Source organism: Herpailurus yagouaroundi, unplaced genomic scaffold (assembly GCF_014898765.1).
Source record: "Herpailurus yagouaroundi ecotype Mexico unplaced genomic scaffold, PumYag 28, whole genome shotgun sequence".
Lineage (NCBI taxonomy): Eukaryota > Metazoa > Chordata > Mammalia > Carnivora > Felidae > Herpailurus > Herpailurus yagouaroundi.
This window is the reverse complement of record NW_024412376.1, coordinates 155,605,959-155,625,693: the sequence shown is the minus strand read 5'-3', so window position 1 is coordinate 155,625,693 and position 19,735 is coordinate 155,605,959. Positions and strand designations below refer to the sequence as shown.

The 19,735-nt window shown below is 40.6% G+C and overlaps 1 long non-coding RNA gene across 1 annotated transcript; it reads right to left on the bottom strand.

Annotated features, from left to right (window-relative positions):
• Nucleotides 1–1,348: 1,348 nt before the first annotated feature.
• LOC121037874 (uncharacterized) lies at nucleotides 1,349–18,372 on the bottom strand. The gene is made up of 3 exons (XR_005794035.1): nucleotides 18,235–18,372; nucleotides 11,211–11,305; nucleotides 1,349–1,539 (listed from the first exon to the last, which is right to left on the bottom strand). It is a non-coding gene; the product is annotated as an uncharacterized LOC121037874 (long non-coding RNA).
• Nucleotides 18,373–19,735: the final 1,363 nt, after the last annotated feature.

Here is a 19,735-nt window from a genome sequence, read left to right as displayed (position 1 = left end):
GGGTGGCCTGGACTTCTGAAGTGCCACAGGGCAAGGTGCTTAATGCTTCTGGTGGGCAGAGTGGACACCATGGAAAGCCTCCTGGTCCAAGTTGTCTCGAGAGGACGGCCCAGAGGAGTGCCCACCCCAGCAGACAGAGGTGGTGTGAGGTAAATCGCTGAGAAGGGACTGAAGGGATGGGAATTCCTGAAAGGGGAAAGGGAGAACATCCTCTGGGGTAAGAATGGCAGGAGGGAGGCCACCAGTGGAGTCTTGTCCCAAGAAAGAAACAACAGCTGCTTATCCACCTTGACATCAGACCCTTGACCATCAAGGAAGAACTACAAGTGGTACCAGCTACCTAAAAAGATCTTCTTGTGCCTGTCATTCCTCTCTCGGTCTGACTCTGAAAATGGTAGTGGGAGTCCAGTGTGGAGTAGAAGAAGGTGAAAAATGGAAGATTAAGACCCTGACCACTTTTTCTTCTGGCCTCTGTACACTGGGACACTGGTCAACAGGCCCTTAAGTCAAACTTCAGCCTCAAAGAACGGAAGACACCTTAAACTGGACAAGGAACTGAAGTTTTGACATTAAATTGGACTGGACTATTTCATATCTAAAAACAAGATGATCTTAATACTCAAAATTCACCATAAAAGCCATGGGATTTGCTTGTAATATCATCCTTGGCAAATCCTTCCCAAGCAGGTTTGAAACTGTGGTAGGTGAAAAATAAAGTTATTTCCTCATCTTATCTTACCAAATATAGCTTGTTCCAATGCCAGTTAGAGAAGCAAAAAAAGAAACTGAGAGAGAGACAAACAGGGATGAAATCTGCTTTAGAAATTGCCACCTGGGAAGGCTGAGGAAGCAACGGGTAGTGAGAGAAGGAGCCATCTCTGGAAAGAGGGGGAGAGATCAACCCAGGCCAAGGGAAGGTCATGTGCAAAAGGCAGAAAAGAGGAAGCAGCTGAACTAAGACAGCAGAAGCAGGGCGGAGCCTGGAGTTGATGTTGGAATCAGACTGTTCGAGGTAGTCCACCATAGAGTTTGGTTCAACTCCCAAAGCGTTCCAACGTACATGTTAAGATCACTTTTGCTGCTGTTTGGAGAAAGAATGAGAGCAGAAGTCAAAGTCCAGTCCTGTTAGAAGGGCATGATGCACTTCTTAGAAAAGGCACAATACATTCCCAGTGGTTGATTTTCTCAAGTTTACAGACTTTGGAAAATCAGAAAGACTGACGGCCATGGGTACTTCATGTGGCAATCTATTGGAATTTAGCAACAAAAACAGCAACAACAGCAGAACAGAGAGGACAGCATTCTCATAAGGAGCTGCCATGTGCGGTGAGGGCTGTGTAACACGTTCCATCCATATATGTCCACATATTTCCTTCTTACCCACTGGGAAGCATGTGTTCCAGGAACAATAATTCTCTCACCTCTTCTGCCTCTCTATATGTAGAGCTCCCGATCTCTTCTTTGACAGGATTCCAATGTGAGAATGCACTCTTGGGTTCTTTGTGAGCCCAAATTCAATGTAAGGATTTTGTGCACAACCTGCCACAAAGAGAAGAATGAGATTTTTCTTTCAACGGTTTAGAAAACAGGCACAAAAAAATAAATTAATTAAAACACACACACACCACCACCACCACCACCACCACCACCAATTATCAAAGAGGCTTTTGGGGAGTGTGGATGGCTCAGTCAGACTTTGGCTCCAACTCCATCCAACTTCAGCTCAGGTCATGATCTCACAGTTTGTGAGCTCAGTCTCTGCATTGGGCTTTGTGCTGACAGCTCGGAGCCTCGAGCTTTCTTCAAATTCTGTGTCTCCCTTTCTCTCTGCCCTTCCCCCACTTGTGTTCTGTCTCTCTCGCTCTCAAAAATAAACAGTAAAAAAAAAAATTTTTAAGAGGGTTTTGATTCTTTGTCTCACCAACAGTTAGGCTGAGCAACCCACCTCCGGCCTGACCCTATAGGACAGCTAACCCACGCAGACCTACCGCCAGCCCATGAAGATAAGCAGCAAACACCTCCTCGCGTTTAAGGTTCCTTAAAGGTTCCTCCTCGTGTTCCATTTCTCTGGAAGCCCCACCTGCTCACATGCATGCCCGCCTACCTGTAGTAGCAACTATGCATTGAGCCCTTGTTCTGCACCAGGCACCATGCTAAGCACTTTACATCTATTATAATAATCCGTCATCCAGCAAAAACTCTTTAAGATGAGAACTATTATTATATATCCCTATTTTATAGCTAAAGAAACTGAAGCGTGGAGACTTTCAGCAACATAATCAAGGTCAACCAGATGTCACTGATGTCATCAATGTTTCCACTCTAAATCTATCAGCCTCTGGTGCTAAACTTTTGGGTTTGATACCCTCACCTTGACTCTCTCTACACCCTCACCCCTGCCCACCAGATGGGATGTTTGCCTGTGTCCTCTCTAGCTCATGGGCCTTGTCTGTCAGCTTCAAGCACCAGCTTGGCCCTTTGCTCACCACCCATCATTGTCTCCCATGGTGGGCTCAGGCCCTAAACCACCATTCTGTTTCCAAGTAGGAGCTAATGGGATTAAGACAGACAGGGGTGTGCTAGATCTACTTAGAGCACTATATGCGAACAGGTCATGTACAGTACCTCTCTATTATACATTTAATGACATCATGTTACTAGTTTGAAATAGCCACAAAGGGACTATTTACACTATAGAAATTGGCAAACACCACACGTCAGGGCTTTGCTGAAGGGAAAGCCACGTTTACCAGTACACCACTTAGGACACACAATAGGGATAATAACAAAACCATCTTTCAGACAGTCATTTCTTCATAACCTTTGATGAACAAATCATTCGTGATTCCCAGGACCCCATCAAAAGAAGTTCAGCTGAAATTTACATGTTGGAGCCAGTTCTCCTTGTCCAGAATGCAAATATCCTTCCTCAACCTGTGCTACTTTCCTTGCTACATTAAGAGAAACAGGCTAGGAAACTTTTTCATGCTTTCCTACATTCTGTTGAGCTTGCAGTCTTGCTTAAAAGAGGGAGCCAATCTCAGGTGCCGAACCTCAAATTGCTTATTGGAACAGCTGCTGCTTTCAGCTGAGCAAGCAAGACATTCAAGGGTGGCACTTTCTGGCTCTGATGCTTCAGCCAGTTAAAAATTAGTGTTAGGGATAGCAAATAAGAAACAAAAGAAGAATCGGCTGGTGGTTTGATAGGACACACAGCCAGAAGCCTCCTTTCCACTTTTAAATGTGGTGTAAGGTGAAGGAAATAAGAAAGACCCACATCTGGGCCTTGGCTGCTCCACTTGGTACATATTCTGATGAGACAAAAAGGTAAAAGAGAAGGAAAAGGTGTAACGAATATAAGGGAGCAATCTCAGGTCCGAAGGAGAAAAGACTCCGCTGTGATGATTTTAGTACAACACTCACTCACTTGTATTTTCAATATTCTCTGGGCACCCATCATGTGCCATGAGATATGCTAGATATAGTTGTGACCAACAGAGACTCGGTTCCTGCCCTCATGGAGCTCACAATCTAGTGGCGAATAGAAACATTAAATGTGTAGTAGAAAAAGGTGTGCTGTTTCTTTGTTATGATAAAAAAAATAAATGGGCCATGGGAACATAACAGGGAAGAACCATGGCTGACCTAGTCCGGGGACCAGAAAATAAAGTTCTGCTCACAGAGCAAAAAGGCAAACTAGCAGGAACCCAGAACAGATAAGTTGAGAGCATGACCGGAACTCATCATTCCTGCAAGCATCTCATAAGTGCACTAGAGAGGGCCAGCCAGACACTATGAGTTTGGAAGTCAGATTCCTGGGTTCAAATCTGGTTCTATTAACTGACAAGCTGAGCAAGGTACTTAACCTTGGGGAGCTCAGCACCTTAGACGTGTATAGGGACAGTAATGCTTACCTTCCAGGCCTACTATTTGAATTAAATTAGTGTGGGGAATAGGACTCAGCATGGTACATGGCCTATGGCAGGTGCTCAAGAAATGATAGCTATATAAAGATTAATCAATGAGAATTGTATTTAAAAAAATAAGGATCTCTTAAACTGCACACACACAGGCCACTTGGTGAGTAAGTGCCAAAATATCTATCAGCAAAAAGATTTAATGAGGCTTAGCAGTCCTGTCCTGTGCAGTAACTTGAGAGTTTGCACAGCAAGAGCCTTCAAAAGTGCTTGCATTAAACACACCCAGAGTAGTCAGCATCTGTTTGCACCAGCAGCGGGAAGAGGAACTATCCTTTCCAACCTACCTTGTCTTGTTTTACCCAAAATGTAGTTTCCACCTGCAGTGACTCTATTCCCAGATTTTCCCAGATGAGTTTCCATTTCATTCTTTTCAATAAATAGCATTCGGATAAATGGGATTGCATGCATTTACCTTTGCAAACCTTCCTTTTAAACAAATTCATGAATCAGAAAAATAAAATCCATTGTCTAATGATATGTTGCCAACTTGATATTAGCGAAAATATGGTCATTACAGAGACTTCTACAAACCTGAAAGTCTGGGTTGCAACAGATCAATTTGATCACTACCAGTAGCTTCCTTGATATATGCTGTCTTGTTTTTCATTTCTCTGGTGATGTATGTACATTTTTAAAGTCTGCAATACTTTTATTTGCTGTATATGTGATGGGGACGATAGGCTGCAATGTGTTGTCTCCTTTGAACCTTCACTTACCTTTAACATAAATTATCAAAGAAAGCAACAAAATGTAAGTTGATTGGTCTCCCCACTTTAATTTAGTAAGACAGGTCATAATGGCTTTGTTCCTTGGCCCGACATGCCAGGGAGCTGTTTTCACATATTAATGTGACATGACTTGGAAGATCATAATTATGACAAGATAAAGGAAATTAGTTAAAACTTAATTAAAACCACATGGATAACAAAAAGAGCACTGTATGTTTGGTAATGTGAATTCTTTGTTGCTGGATTGGCAAAAAAAGGAAGACGATGCTTTGCAGTGGACACAAGGGCTCCAAGTCAATAAAGAGCGTTTCACTCTGGTCTGAAATGATCAGATCAAAATCAGAATCAAAAGGAAATGAGATGGGTGATTCTGCTACCTGTCATCACCCTTCAAGCCACCAGGACGGAGTAAGAGGAAAAGAGTGGAATTTCCATCAACGCAGAGATTGGAAGTCCTTAGTCAGTGGTGACAACATTTAAATGGGCTTATTAAAAAGCTGGTTCTCTAGGGTGCCTAGGTGGCTCAGTTAGTTACGTGTCCAACTCTTGATCTCAGCGCAGGTCCTGATCTCAGGGTCCTGAGTTCAGGCCCCAGGCTGGGCTCTGTGCTGGGTGTGAAGCCCACTTAAAAAAAAAAAAAAAAAAAAAAAAAAAAAAAAAGCTGATTCTCAGGATCTAATCCCAGCAGACATTCTGATTTGATGAGTCTGAGTCTGGCATGGCAGTCTTGAAATATTCATTTTTAGCTAGCACATTTTAGTCTTAAAGTCATTTCTAATAAAAAACATATTTGGTTACAATAAACAATGTGGGGAGATACTTTGAGATTAAGTAAATACCTGTTCCTCATTAAACTTTTTATCATCCATGTGGATGATTTCGCATCCATGTGGATGAGCCTTGTCTGAAACAGTGATCATACTCATGGTTTCAAAATGGTGGTTTTCTAACTTCTACATTTTTATTAGTTGGCATTTATTTCCTTCTTCTATAAGTTGGGATATGTAATTTCTTCCTTGTTCCTTTCTCTATATATTTATGGGGATTTTACTGTAACCATTCTCCCATTGATAATTGATATTGATGTCATTCAACAGGTGACCAGTTGATCACTATCCTTGACTTTTAATGATCACCTTGTCCCATGTTTGACCAGAGGTAGCTTTCAGAGCTGCATCCTGAAACCTTGTAAGCATTTCCTTGTTTTCTGGGCAACAACATGCTCCAGGATCATCTGAATCTTCCTTAGAATCAGACTTTCTCTAAGGAGGCCTCACTCCTCTTCATGAGGGTCGGTATTTGAAAAGAAACTGCTGCATTGAGAAGGACCCAGAATCACTGCTATGGCGTTCCTGCCAAAAATGCATATCCTAAATCAAACTGTGAGGTAACATCAGACAAACCAAAATTGATGTGTGTTCCACCAAATAAGGAACCTGTGCTCTTCAAACATATCAATGCCCAGAGAAGCAGAAAAAGGCTGAGGAAATGTTGCATGTGAATGCAGATAAAAGAGACACAGAAACCTAATGTAATGCATGCATTGTATAGATCTTGATTGGAATCTTTAAAAATTCCACATGAATAATTTGGGGGACAATAAGTGAAATTAGAATTAAGACTGTAGATTAATAATAAATAGTATTGTCATAATACTAAATTTTCCCTTCTCTCCATCACAATTCTCTCCAGGGCACTCACCAGCTGGCCAGCCAACATGGGAATGTCTCTCTTCCTGGCCTCCTCCCCCTTCCCATTCAGTCCTTTCCATCCTCTTTATCACCTCCTACAATTGGAAGGGCAGAACATGAAGTTCAAAGCTCTAAACAGAGCTGTTTTGACAATCACGGTCATAATTAGGTCTTGTCCACCTAACTGACATGCTTCATCCCAGTCCAGTTTCTGGAATAATCCTGAGCCCTCTGGACCTTTGAGCACATGAGATATGGTGCTTTAAGGCAATCATCAGGATATAAATGCTTATCTTTACTATTTGAGTTTAATAAGCTCTTTGTTATGTCTGGGGGTGTACAAAACTTATAAAAAGGTAAAGATAATAATATATCATTTGCTGTTCATCGACACTAGGGGACACAGAAGAATCAGTGTAGAAAGACATAATGTGGGTCCGAAAAAACTAGAATATGAATCCTGCCTCATCTACTTTTCAACCTTGTATGTTAAACAAGTCACTTAACCTTTCCAAGCATCTTTTTCCTCAGCCCAAAACTGGAATAGCAAAATCTCCATCATCAGGTAGCTGTTCAAATTAAACATAATAATGATGTAGGGTTGTGATTTTCAAACTTAAATGTGTATGTGAATTTCCTTGGGATTCTTGTTCCAATGCAGCTTCTGACTCGGTAAGTCCAGGGCAGGGCCTGAGATGCAGCATTTCGACAAAGCTCCCAGGCAATGCTGAAGCTGCTGGTCCCTGGACCACACTTGAGAGTAGCAAGAATTTAGGACACTGAGGAGAATGGCTAATGCAAAGCACATTCCATGCAAGTTTGTTTTTCTCTTTCTCCTCTACCCTACCACTTACGCATTTTTGAAAGAAGTTGCTAAGAAAAACCAATCAAAAGAGGACCAAAAAATAGTCTAAGAAATTCACAGCTCTCCACTAGAGGTTGATTAGGGTCAAAAGAAGATATATTTAAACCTAATTAAGATAAAGGATTCCTCGTTAGGCTGAGAGAAACTCTAAGAGTAAAAGCTCTGAGGACACATTGACTTCTGTCAGATTCCTGTCAGAAAAATGTTCCTTCAAGGAAGCGCACTGACAGCCTTCAAGAGTGATAGTCCTGACTGTAAAATTCTGAAGACATTTTTAATATTATAAAACTCAGGAAATCATAATAATACCTTATACCAATCAATTGTTTTAGACTTCACAAGCCCTTTTGGTTATATGAATGCATCCCAGCCCTCACTTCTTAAACTTTCATCAAATTGGAGTTTATGCTCTCCTTCGGCATAGGAGCTATGCCTTCTTCATGTATGTATCCCCAACATTTAGCAAAAGCCTGGCATCTAGCAGGTATTTGACAAATACTTATTAGAAAAGAGATTTTTCCCCTGGTCTCCTAATACATAATATTGCATTTCATTGAATCTAAGTGTCCATCAATTATACAGTACTAGTTTATGTATCTCTAAGGGGGAAAATGCTACCATTTAAACCTTGTGTGCCATTGATTGGAAGATACCACTCAATTTCAGAGATATTAAAATGGGGGGGGGGACGTGCACTTCAGAATCGAGAAATTGTAGTAGCTTTGCTCTCCTATGGAGTCACCCACACAGTGCAGACAGAAAATGGTTAATAGCAAAACTTTAGGGTTGCTGAAGATAACTTGAGGGAGGAAAAGAAACAAATAAGGACAGGGAGATGTTTCTTTATAACAGAGAATATCATAGATTCAGCAACTTGGGGGCAGGTGGCAATCTTTCTCAGATTGTAATCAAGTTGGCAGCCATCTTCCCTCAGGAAAAGCATTGGTGGACTCCTGGCTTCACAGCAAAAAGCATGGACCAAAGGCAAAATCCGTAAGACACTGCTCAGAGGCTGCAACATTGTGATTTAAAAGAAAAATATACATGTGGTCATTCAGATGACCAAAACACATTTGTCATATATATTTAGTCTTTGTCTACAGTTTCACAGACTCACAGTTCCAAAACCCTTGGAATTTCCTTGGTGTGGACAGTGATAAAGGTGTCTCTTGTTGTGTTAATAAGATGACTTTTGGACCCCACCCTGGTTGCCAAGGGAGCCAACCATGTGACTAGAGGGTTAACCTTCAGTCCCACCTCCCCATCACTCACACCTCACCTCTGTTGGAGAAGACCCAGACTTTGAATCAATCGCCAATGGCCATTGATTTAATCACCAATGAGTATGTAGTAGAGCCTCCATAAAAACCCAAGAGGACAGATTCAGAGAACTTCCAGGTTGGTGAACACATGGAGATGTGGAAAGAGTGGCATACTCAGAGAGGTCATGGGAACTCCTTGCCCCATACCCTGCCTTACGCATCCTTTCCATCTAGCTATTCCTGCATTACATTCGTCTATAATAAACCAGTGATTTAGTAAGTAAAATGTTTCTTTGAGTTCTGTGAGCCACTCTGGCAAATTAACTGAACCTGAGGAGTGGGTCATAGGAACCTCTGATTTCTAGCCAGTCGGCAGAAGTACAGGTAACAACTTGGGCTTGCAACTAGTGTCTGAAGTCCAAAAAAGGAGGTCATGGGAAACTCCAAATTGTAGCAGTCGGTCAGAAGCACAGGTAAGAACCTGGGCTTGCAATTGGCATCTGAAGTTGGCAGGGGGCTGGGGGCAGTCTTGTAGGACTGAACCCTTAACCTGTGGAATCTGATGCTGTCTCTGGGTAGATAATTGAGTTGCATTGTAGGACACCAGCTGGCATCCAAGAAGTGCTTGGTGTTGTATGGAAATGCCCCCTACACACGTACACATGTGGAAATTCGGTCCAAGAACCTAATTCAGAAGTGACTTGTCCTTTAACAGAAAGCATCCTGAAGGAGAAGAAAGGGGAGGAGGAGAAGGGCAGGAGGGGAAGGGGCAGGGAAGGGATCTCATTGCTGTCTCACCACACGGACCTACGTAATAGCTATCAGAGGAACCCAGAGCTATAGAATTCAGCAAGTAAGGATGTTTGGAGCCATTGCAGAGAAAGAGATGAAGAACTCAACCACTGGTATGAAAACCTCAATTCAGAGCACACTCCTTTCTGCTCTGGGTCGGGGAACCATTTCTTGTACAGTCAACTGAGGCTCTCTCAACAGGTGATCATGTTGAATCCCAGACTCTAGGGCCCAGTAAGACAAACAAAGAAATCCAAGTGATCCCTGAATGAGGTTATCCCTACCTGGGTGAGCGCCACATCACCACAACTCAAAGTGACGCCAACACCCCATGCCGCTCTGCAGCTGCCTTTATTTGGGTTGAAAGGACACCTGTTGAGGTTCTGTCTCTAGTAATGACCTTGGGCAAGTGACTCTGGGCTTCCATTTCCTCCTCTATAAAATGGCAAGAGTACCAGTCCTCTCCTCACCCTGAGGTGAGGATGATATAAGTTAATTCATGAGAAGCTTTGGAACAGTGCCTGGCATAAGACAATCACTCAACGAATGGCAGTTATTCTTACTATTATTGTCTGACATACAATTGCTCATTAACTGACACAATGACATGACTTAATGCTGGGTTAGTGAACACGCAACAGGTAGCACAGGCCACCAGTGCTCCCAAATTCCTAGCAGAGGAAAAAAAAAAAAAGTTGAACTTGCATAAACAACAGAGAAATGGGAAAAAATCACAACAGTTAGAAAGAATCAACTGCAGGAAACCGGGAGCCTGGCCTTCCAAGAACCATGACCAGGCCACTTCTCACGAAGGAACCTTGCAGCTACAACAGCTCAGGGACCAAAGGGATGGTGGCCCAACCCATGGGCTGCAGCTCTGTATCTCTCTTTGGGATGCAGATTGTGCACTGTGTAATCTGTCTTGTGCACAAAAACATTAACCTCTGGAATCAAATGTGTCTGTTAATAAACCAACATGCCGCTCACACTCGTCAGCCCCCCGCCCAGCGCCCCCACCCCCAACCCCCGGAGCCGCACTGCAGGCACATCTCATTTGTCAGCTGGTTCAACTGCTTAGGCACAACATGATTTGGAAATGTGAAAGATCCCAAATTATCTTATCCTGAGGTGACAAATCAAGTACAGTGCCCACAAGCCCAGACAGTTTACATGCCAAGTAAACAAAACGCCACCGAAGCGAGAGTATCAATCTCCTAACAGTTTAGGAAAAACAAGTTTATTTCTTATCTGAAAGATTAATGAACCAGGTTGGAACCTCACCTCTAATTGTGGCTGAACAGAAATTAGGTGCTGTTTTTAATCTATTCTGCAGTAACATAATAATGTCATGTCACAAAAGTTCATAAAGAAAGGGTCTACACTTATCTTTGGAATTATTTAAAGTACCCAGAGACTAGCCATTAATGTAAAAATTTTACATTTTCCTCAGCTATACTGCTGGTTGTTTTTTTTTAAATTAGGTCTAGAGAAACTGATAAAATATCTTCTTACTAAATAAGACTTTGTTTTCCTACTATAGACATAACTATAAAGAATATATATTTATATAGCATATTACTGGTATATTTTTAACAGCTATTGATACTGTATTTCTTGCTGACACTTTGCTGAGCGTGTTTGTCCCTAGGTTTATATCCTCCACTCGATCCACCTTGCTTCTGGAGCTGAGCTGAGACACAGACCCAGGAAAATCTGGACAAGCGAGGAGGAAATGGAAGAAGGGGAAGAAGGACAGAGGACTCGGCTGCCTTTAGGAGAGATAACCACCAGAGCCGACTGAATGCTTTTGGAGGCTCAATCGCAAAGGACAACACCTTTTCTATCTTAAAATTCTATCAAAAACAGTTGTATATTTTTTAATGAAACTTCACCTGGTTAGAGCTTTTTTCCACATGAAATGCATAATGTATTTTTCCTCCATGTTCCATCAACAAGATCCTAAGTAAGTACCAGGGAAAGATTCATCCTGAGGAAAAATCAATTTGATTAGAGAAGCAACAGACAGTAATGTATACAGAAGAGGCAACACCAACATTTCCTAGTAAATCCCCAACTGGGGAGTTAGGCTGGAGTCTTGGGCCATGACTACACTTCTGATTTGAGCAATGGAATTTGGATACAAGATCAAATTGGATTGTCTGTGTTATATTCATGTGTAAACTGATTTGAAAGGAAAATCATCATGTACCAACACAGAAGTTCAGCCATTAGTCTAGGTGATGAACTGTTCTCACTTAATAGCCCAAGAAATTCTAAACTAGGCTCATCTAAGTGAAATAATCTTCTAGCCTGTGTGCCTATGTGTGTGTGTGTGTGTGTGTGTGTGTGTGTGTGTATTTTTCAATTGAGATATCATTCCATGTCTGAATTATCCAAGCCATGCATAGTCAACACTTGGCAAACGTTGAGATATATTAATATGTAAAATAGACTTTTTTACTAAGGGGTGGATGATCAAATAACTGCAGGAAACCCTAATTTTAGAAGGAATTAAAAAACTATGGCGGAAGGAAGAAGCCCAGAATATATAATTTCCTTTGTGACAACCTTACTTCTTGTACCAAAGAAAGTTACAACAGGTGCATGGAAACTGCACATCAAAGATTTCTGACTGCCGCCTGAAGCTTCTGTCATTCTGGGGGTGTAGCTATCTGGAACACTCTAGTCAAGCCTTTCTCAGTCTTGTGCTTGTTGGTAGGGGACACAAGTCTGATTCTGCTTCTGAGAGCAGAGGAAAGCATTGAAGAACTGAACTGTCTTTGTCCATGGCTCTGAAATATGCCCAGCAACTAGAAAGCCTTAAGAGAAATCCACAGAGTGAGCATCTTTCTTTATTCTCACCAATAATATCAAACCAAAAGAATGTATTCATCCCTCACCAATAAGGACAATAAAGAATTGTATGTAAGATCTATATAAAGGCACTAGAATAAGTGCCTCCCTAAAAGAATAAGAAGACAGCACACAGCTTAATGGGGAAGGAAGATCTGGAAGCAAGTAATTAGGTATACTGAGTGTTCCTCTCAGATAAATGAAAAGTGCTATGTGACATGAAAAAGAGATCCAAACCTCTATACAGAAGTCATGGAAGTCTTCATGAAAAGGTGTCATTCAACTTGGGTTGTAAATGACAAGCAGGAACTGGTCATTTGGAGAAGCAAGGAAAGAGCATTCTAGCATAAAGAAACAGCATCACAAAGGCACTGAGACATTCAAGTGCAGAATGTGCACTCCATATCTCTGAACAGCAAGCAGTATGGGAGCACAAATAGAAGATGAAACCAGAAAAGTAGAAGACAGGTTCCCAAAATCTTATTTACCATGGTAAAGAGTATGGAGCTATCCTAGGGATGAAGTGGAAAGCCAATGGAAATTTTAAATAAGGGGAGTAATAAAATGAGATTGCATTGCTGGGGGCTATGTAGAGGATGCAAGAAAGGGGAAAACACTTATTGAAGCTTTTGTAATTTTCTAAGTAGGAGATGATGCTGGCCTGATTTGAAGTATTAACAGCAGGAAGAAACAGAAGCAAATCAGAAAGACATTTCTGATTTAGAATTGTAGGACACATTGTCCAATTAAATAGGAGAAATAAAGAAGGAGAGGAGAAATGGATGATGTCAAGATTTTAATCTTGAATGGTTGGATGGAAATTGACATCATTAATCAAGAGGAATCAGGTTTGCACAGACTGAGTTTGAGATGCCAAAGGTAAGTCAAACACCTATGCCCAACAGAGAGTGGGAAATATCAGTCTGGTTAGTAAATATTGTCAGTAGTGGGTCCTTACGACTTACTTAATTCCTGAAATGTTTAGGAAGTTTGACAAGTCTGCAGAGAGAGTGAAAAACATAAACTATGTGCTCTTGGAACTTCTATTTCTAGAACAAGTGTAACAAAGAAAAACCAGGGTCAAACATGGTAGGTATCAACACATCTATATCAATATTCAGTTTAAATATGAATGGTCTAAATACACCAATTGAACGGCAGAGATTACAAGAGTGGATTTAAAAACCCAACTACATGTTGTTTATAAGAAATCCACTTTAAGTATAAAGACATAGGTTAAAAGCAAAGGGGTACAGAAAGATATACCATGCTAACATTAATCGAAAGAAAACTACCATAGTTAATTTCAGACGAAAATGTCCCCATTCATTGCCAAAAGTATCCTAAGAGGGAAAATCCCCTTTGGCTTAAACCACCATCATCTCTTAGCAGAACACCTTCAATAACTCCTTAATGGGTCCCTTTATATTTACTCCCGGCCTCTAACAATCCATTCTACACTGCAGTCAGTATCTTTAAAAACCCAAATCTCATGTCATCCTGCTGCTTAACATGTTCAATGGCTTCCCCTTATTTTTAAGGCAAAACTCCAGGGGGCGCCTGGGTGGCGCAGTCGGTTAAGCTTCCGACTTCAGCCAGGTCACGATCTCACGGTCCGGGAGTTCGAGCCCCGCATCAGGCTCTGGGCTGATGGCTCAGAGCCTGGAGCCTGTTTCCGATTCTGTGTCTCCCTCTCTCTCTGCCCCTCCCCCGTTCATGCTCTGTCTCTCTCTGTCACAAAAATAAATAAACGTTTAAAAAAAAAATTAAAAAAAAAAATTAAAAAAAAAAAACTTTAAAAAAAAAAAAAAATTCCAAATTTGTTAACACAGCCCCTAAGGTTCTACATGTTCTGACCCCAGCATTCATTCCAGGTGCATTTCACATCATCCTGGCTTTGTTCTCTATACTTCAGCCTCATTAACCCTTCCTGTTCTTCAAACTCAGCCTGTTTCCTTCCACTCCAGGACCTTTACACATGTTGTTCCCTTTGCTTGGAACTCTCCCACCATCACTCCCTCTCCACCTGCCTAGTTAACAGGTCTTCACATATGACCTCCAAAATTTACCTCTTCCAAATCAGTTCTGGTTCCCCTTTTGCAATTTCCCAGGACCCAGTGCTGTTGTTTTATAGCACTTGCCACAAGTGTACTTCATTAGTGAATGTGAAAATATTTGTTTCATATCTGTCCCTCCTGTTAGATTGTAACAGAGATTTTGTGTCCTCTGTTTACCTCACTATATCCCCAATGCCTGGCACAGCTCCCAAGTCATAACAGGCCCTCAGTAAATACTTAGTGAATGAATGAATGAATAAATGAATGAATGAACAATACCTTTGTAAACATAATTTTAGGACAGTATAAAAGTCAGTATAGGTCATGATTATAATTCATCCAGCCATTCTCTTATTTTTTTCATTTAGATTGTTTTCAAATGTTTACTATTACAGTAAAGATAGAGAGGAAGGTGTAAAAATGAAATAAAATATTATTCAAACATGTGAAATTTCTCTTAGGGGGAAGCTTTCTTCGGGGAAAATCCTTGATTAAGAGTTTGGGGGTCTGTAACTGTGTATGGTGATGGATGTTAACTAGACTTACTATGGTGATCATTTCACAAAATATTGAATCATTATGTTGTATGCCTAAAAGTAACATAATATTGGGTGTCAATTATATCCCAAAAAAATAAATAATTTTTTTAAAGTTTGGGGTAGATTGATATTTTAGGAAGTATATGGCAACTGGTCCCCAAAACTTCAAAGAAGGGGAATTAACTGCTCGTCTAAAACGGGGAGATGAATTTTCTTGTTGTTCTAGAGGGAAAAAGTAAAAGTGAGAAAAGAGGAGAGCCATGATTTAATGGTGGGTACTGACTGGGGACAGGCCATGAGAGGGTCCCTGATCATAAGGTGGCCAAACAAACCCTAGAGAACAGAACATAGTTTGCAGTCTACCTGTCCCCATGAATCTTAACTTTTAAACAATGTTTTTGTTGAGGATTTTTCCCCAGAACTAACAAAGGGCTTGGATTTCATGTCTGGATTGACATGTAATAAAAGAAGCTGTGTGAAAGAAGCAGGAAGCAGGAGGCAGACAGTCGGAACATCTCCCAATTTCACCCTGCTCTCCAAAGGGCAAGGTCAAGAAGGCTGCTCACGTCTGGGTTGAAAAAAAAAAAAAAACCTCTGAAAACAAACCTTTGGCATTCTCTCGATAGATAGATAGATAGATAGATAGATGACAGATAGCTGATAGATAGATAGAGATAGAGATGATTGTCTCTTTTAGAATACATTTCCAAAACCGGAATGACTGGATAAAAGGTTAAACACACATTTAAGGTGAAATTATTTCTAGCAATTTATGTTCCCATTTTTTTTAAGTAGAAAATTCTAAAGAATAAAGCAGCAGCATTCTTAGAAATGGTTGTCTTGGATTACAAATTCCAGTTCCTTCTGGGTAAAAGTCATCTCCCTTCTATTCTTTGAAACTACACACACCATAAGTCCTTAATAAATGACTGTGGAATTAAATTCCTAGCACTTCTGGTGCTTAAAACTAGCTATTTTTATATGGACTTTTTCCCCCTGTATTTCTAAGAAGACTGCAATATGTCTTGATTTTTTAGATCATAAGTCCCCCCATTCCCTGACTTATAAATATCTCAAGTCTTCAAAATCACGTTGTGTATTTTACAAGAATCTTGGTTGTGTGAAATTTCCAATTCTGTTAAAAACTTGTTTTTTAAAGGATCTTAACATACCTACTCGTGACTAGCATAATAAATTCACAATGATTACCTAAATCTTTCTGACATTCAAGTAAGATTTTGTTTGTGTTTAGTTTTTTTAAATGTACAATTATTTTTAGCCCATACTCCTTTTTTCAACCTACTTTGATTTTCCTTTTTACTATATGTTATTAAAAATATAGCCTATATGGTAATTAGCCATATGGCTGACAACACAAAAAAAAAATTAGAACAATAATTTCAGAATTGTTCAAGGAGTCATTTTTTTTTGGACTCTGTTGACCTAAATTAGAAAAAGAAAATGCATCTTTAAGAAAAAAAAATTAACCTGGAATAACCTTCTCAATAGCCATTTCGTCTTCTATCTATATCTTATCAAAACTTTAAAGGGTTTTTTAAATCAAAATTATTCTCTTTCTCCAATTGATCCCTTGGCCTAATGTATTTGTGGTTGGCTTAGGGCACAACAATGCCACCTTTAGAAATATATCCTACCGTTATAACCTCACCAAGATTTGTGTACAAGAAGGTTTGTTGTATAATCTGTAATATCAAAAATCAGGAAACCATGTAAATCTTCAACATTAGGAGGACAGTTAAATAAATTGCAACCAATAAAAAAAAGAATGAGATATAACTATATGTGCCAATACAAAATTCATTGTAAGACATATTTTAAGTGAATAAACAGCAAAACATTGTGCATATTGTGTGTTTTGTATGTTTGGATTATTTCTACTGGATTATTCATAATAATAAGAAACTCATAATAATTGCTGTTTCTAGGGAAAGCAGGTAGGATGTGGTTTTGAGATGGAAGAAAAGCTTATGTTTCATTGAAATGTTTTCATTTTTTACCATGAACATATATTAGTTTTTAGTTAAAAGTAGACAATCAGATGGAGGGGAGGAGGAACTTTGGGCCTATATTTCCTGAAAACAATCAAAATCCTATAAATTTGGACCAATGGTAATCAATCCAAATTGTAGATTAGCTGCTAATTTATCTCTGATCAGCAGCATTTCTACCTCTCACCAGATCTTACTAAGATTTTAACCGCATGCCAAACAATCATGTACTCAGTCATTCATTCACTGAATCATTCCATCTGTGTTGATTGGGCCTGTGCTCTCCCAGGCCCCATCCCAGGATGCAGAAACCCAGAGGTGAGCAAGAACAGAGGCAGGTCCTGACCTCACTGAGCTTATGGTCTGCCATCAAAATAACTGGAGAAATGAGGATGAGTGCTGGGGGAGCACTTGAAAGGGCTTCCACCATTCTAGGCATCTGGGAAGACCCCTAAGGAAGGATGTTTAAGGCGATACTTTTAAGATATGTGGGAGTTAACTAGGTGACCGGGGAGAGAAAGGCTGTTCTAAGAAGAGATGGGCGGATGGTCTGTAGGAGGACATGGCTCTGGGGCACAGGAGAGCGCTGCATTGAGAGACTGAAAGACATCTAGAGTAGATGAGACATCAGAAGAAAGGACAGGAGCAGTAAGGCTGCAGAGACCATCAGGGAGCAGGTTGTGGGACCTCGGACCTCACTCAGATGATGAGAACCACCGCAAGGTTTGAAGCGGGTGTGTTAGTTTCCCAGGGCTGCTGTAACCAATTACCACAAGTCAAGCGGCTCAAGAAAACACTTCTCTCATAGTTCTGGAAATGTACTCTCTCATAGTACTGGAGGCCAAAAGTCTGAACCCCGGGTGTCCACAGGGCCATGCTCCCTCTGCATGCTCCAAAGAAGGACCCTTCCAGACCTCTTCCTAATGTCAGGTGGTTGCCAGCAGCCTTTGGTGTTTCTCAGCTTATAGACGCATCACTCCAATCTCTGCTTCTGTCGTCCCATGGCATTCTCCTCTTTGTGTCTCTGTGTGTCTGTATCCCTGTGTCCCTGTGTCCCAATGTCACTCTTCTGATAAGGACACTGTTCATATTAAATTTAGGGTCCACCTCGATCCAGATTGACTTTATCTTCACTTGATCACAACTGCCAAGACTATTTCCAAATAAGGTCACGTTCACAGACTCCACGTGGACATGAATTTGGGGAGGACACTATCCAACCCAGTGCAGCAAGGAAATGATATAATCTGATTTGAATTTTAGGAAAACTATCCTGAAGGTATTAGGGGACAGGGAGGGGGCAAGACTGGGAAGACAGATTAATTTCATATGCATCTTTATTATTTTGGAAATGTGAGGTTTATTTTGAATGTCAGACATTGAGGTAAGTGCTGTTTCCATGATATCTCATTCAGTCCTCATAGAGCCATGTGAAGAAATTCAGAGTGGTGATTTTACCTGTCCACGATCACGCAGCAGATCTTCAAACCCATATCCTGCAGACTCTGGAATCCAGAAGCTTTCCATCACCCCAGGCTCAAAACTGAAAACAAAATGATGAGAATGAGAATCCTTTGACATGGGTTTCCAGGAGGAAGAAACTATTGCCCACTAACAAGGTTCTGTTTGCAAGCACACTTCATATTCCTTATGCAAAGCCAGGGCAAAAGGTGAACAGCCAACATGTCCTGAAGAGCAGTCGTGTTGTAACGCGAAGGAATCTGATGGTTCCAATCACACGGCACGATGTCCAGTGATTCACGCTGGGTCAGAAATGTTCTTTTAAGAAAAGACCTAAGTAAAATCCGTGCTTCACAAACACGAACCCATATTAAAATAAGCCTGCTTTTTATAAGATGAAGAAACTTGAAGCCATTATCTGAAAACTCAGAGGACAGAAATGAATTTGGAGGAAAAAGAGGTTAATTGGCGGGAATTGTTCGGACTGATAGCTGATATTGATCAGAAGTCAGAAGCACTGACTGCTGGATCTTCTCCCTCTTAGTTGCTTTACCTCCATAGTCCACAATTTTAAAGGTGGATTGAAATTTTAGGAGACAATGAAGACCAAGGTTTTCTCACTCGAGCTCAGCATTTTTCTGAAGAAGGGAGGCATGAATATTCTGGCTGTAGGTTACAGTTTTCAGCACCTATTACAATTTTGTAATCTCAAAATCTGACCAGAACACCTAACTTTCAATTTTTTCATTTTGTTCCATGTCTTTTCCCTGCAGTATTAAAAGAGAAAGGGAAAGAGGGAGGTGGGGGGGGGGGGCCGGGGGCATGCAGAGAAAGGAAAAAAACTGAAAGAAGAAAGTAAATACGAGTTCCCAAAGGGAGCGGAAAACAGTGGTCCAATCGACTATTGTGAGATTCATTATCAGTTAAATAAAAATAAAAAATACAAACTTTTAAATCAAGCTTATTTTTTTTTAAAGCTGATTCCTAAAAATAAAGAATAAATGTGTTTAAAAGCAATTAATAAGGAATTTTTATCTAGGAAGTGAGCGATTTTTGTGCAGAGGGGGGAAAAAAGGCTCCAGGCTTTGCCTCATCTCCTAGAAGCATCCCATATTCTTAGATGTGACGTTGCCTTGGTAACCACAACTTGGTGACCTCGTTATTTCAACCTAATCCTGCTTTGAAATTATAGTCGCTCCACCCTTTTGCCTGGCTAGCCTGATAACATAATCATTGTAAATGAGGATGGGAAAAAACAGCAGGATACAGTCCCTCCGGTGACACAGGACCAGTCTCACCTTATCATGGAAATAGACGAACAATTAAACGGCATGAATCTAAAACCCTAAAAGTGGATTTTCTTATTTTTTATATGGCTTGTTATGCTTATTTTCAAAACCTACTGGTTGATTCAATAGAGCAGGGTATCTTGATGCTACTATATGAAAATGGAAATTTCCTACTGGTGTTAAAAGAAAAAATTAAGGAGAGCTAAACA